The sequence below is a fragment of the Austrofundulus limnaeus genome, unplaced genomic scaffold (assembly GCF_001266775.1).
Source record: "Austrofundulus limnaeus strain Quisiro unplaced genomic scaffold, Austrofundulus_limnaeus-1.0 Scaffold602, whole genome shotgun sequence".
NCBI lineage: Eukaryota > Metazoa > Chordata > Actinopteri > Cyprinodontiformes > Rivulidae > Austrofundulus > Austrofundulus limnaeus.
Genome location: NW_013953004.1, coordinates 177,859 through 180,585, shown reverse-complemented (window position 1 = coordinate 180,585; position 2,727 = coordinate 177,859).

Here is a 2,727-nt window from a genome sequence, read left to right as displayed (position 1 = left end):
GTGTGTGTGTGTGTGTGTGTGTGTGTGTGTGTGTGTGTGTGTCCATTTCATGGCCAAAGGTTTGACGTTGAACTCTGGACGGGTCAACACACTCGCACTTTCCTGTTTTTTTCCATTTCTTTTCCTCGTGTGCTGTCACTCCGTATGTCATCCCCCCTCCCTCACTGTCAATCAGTTAGTTACTCAACCGACACATTACAGTGCCCACACACGCGCGCTCACTCACACCGACACACACACACCTCTTTCTCTCAGCTGACCATCATTACCAGGCTGCAGTGAGGCAGAAAACTTCAGTAATAGCAGGTCACCACCCTCTGACTGTGTGTGTATGTGTGTGCATGTGCGAGTGTGTGCGTCTGTGTGTGTCTGTGTGTTCGCTGACCAGTTGGCAGTCTATTAGTGAGATGTGATGGCCTCTGATTGGCCAGAACGGCTGTGTGATGGCAGTCAGGGTGGCATGAAGCTGAAAGTGTAAACTCTGCAGAAAACTTTTCAAACAAGGAGTTTCTGCTTGTATTTAAAAGGAGGAAGAGGATGAGATGTTGTGATGAAGAGGACGAGAGGATCATCATAATGATGATGAGGATGGTGGTGATGTATCAAATGAAGAAAAAAAACAGTTCAATCCAGTCATCTGTGCCCATGTAAACGATGCATTTGGATTATTTAATCCAAATACATTTCAATCCGATCAAAGAATGTTGCACATGTAAACATAGCTACTGAGGGTTATGGTTGAAATTAATTTCCACGTCTCGTGTTTAACTTTGACTAAACAGGAAAAGTCACGTTCCTTTGCACCTTTAACAGTAACTGAGCTCTACCTGGTGTTTCATGCATAGAAACAGTGTTTTAACACGTCCTCATGTAAACACTGAAAAGTACAAGTTTTACAACTGACTCAACGTGAAATAAAAAAAACAGAAAAACTATTAAAGTAAGAGATTTATACTCACTGTTGAGATGTGGTTGCTGCCATCTTGAATTCAGAACACACCCACTTTCAGGTGGAATTTCCACTAGAGTTTGCATCTCAGCTTAAATTTACAACTTGTAAGTGGGAATTTCCCACTTACCAGTGCAATGGCAAAAGTAGTCTGTGAAAATGCAATAAAAAGGAGATTTTACATGGCATTATTTTAACTTTTAAACCATAGACTTAATAACCCTAGCCTGAACCACGCCTTTCCCGTCCACTGTTAGAAATCTGTGACAGCATGTAGGAGCAGAAACGGTGACCAAACAAAACAACAATTAACAGTCATCATAGCAACTATTAGATTAACAGCAACTGGATCTGTTTAACAAATTATCTGTAAATTTTTTACAATTAATTAATAATTATGTTAATTTCATTCAACAATCATGTAAAACAGCAGATTTMTACCAGAAAAATATATAATTTATAATTAACAATTTATCAGACCTGAAGTCAGTCAGTACCTCATAAAATTGTGACTTCAACAAGTAATAAAATATATTTATTATTTCTTACTGTCATAAAATTTAATGAGAAATACTTACCAGTCATCACTTAGAAAATGTTCTCTGTATACCTGGTTATAGGATGAAATAAATAACAGTGATTACATGGACTTTATAAGATTATTTTAATTTTAAACTGTTACATTATGTTCTGCTCAGATCACATTGAGCTAAATAAGATCAAATCTGCTGACTTGTGTTGTGAAATGAGATGGTTTCCTGCTTCTATTCTGTTAATAAATTCATAACACAAACAGCTTTTCTGACATTATTTAAAACATTAGATAGATTTTATAAACTATAACATAATAATAATCTTGTTAATATTATTAGTTTTTATGATTTCTACATCATCAGTCCTTTTTTCTCTATGTTGCCAACGTACAGTACTGTAATAGTAAATCCAGAGTCTTGACTGTTATGCTTTAGCCACGCTCTCGCAGGCCGCATAAAATGCCATGGCGGGCCACATTTGGCCCGTGGGCCTTGAGTTTGACTCATGTGATGTAGATGATGCGAGGGGTTCAGGTGACCCCCAGACGTGAAGTTTTTCTCTCTTTCTGGGTCTTTTCTTTTCCGGCACATGAACCGCTGATGCAGATCAGAGCTGATGTCTGCGTTAATATTTGATGTCATGGCTAGATAATTCATGCCCGCAAAAACGTGTGCGTGAGCGCACGCCTGTGCCGTGCACTCTCACGTGCACGTCTAACAAGCTCGGTTGGCCCTCTGGTGCTGAAAGATTCACAGTTGACATCAAAATTTAACGGGGACTTTTTCTCCGTGTCTTAATGAATCCAAGTCCATTTGTTCACATTTAAATATCTGAGGAGGCCAGACAATTAGCACAACACACACATATTACACACACACACACACACACACACACACACACACACACACACACATGCATACACACACATGCATATTCACACATGAAACACACAGACAGTAATTTAATGTGATGTAGTTCAGTTTGATATAGTATGTGTTTCACACACACATCTGTACAATCACACAAACAAGCTAAGTTTCTGTGTGTGTGTGTGTGTGTGTGTGTGTGTGTGTGTGTGTGTGTGTGTGTGTGTGTGCTACATGAATTATTCATGTGTGTCAGAGTGGGTTGAAACAGGAAACCTCTCATCTCTGTTTAGCTGCAGGCTGAATGTTGTTTGACCCATAAACCTGCTCTCAGTGTGTGTGTGTGTGTGTGTGTGTGTGTGTGTGTGTGTGTGTGTG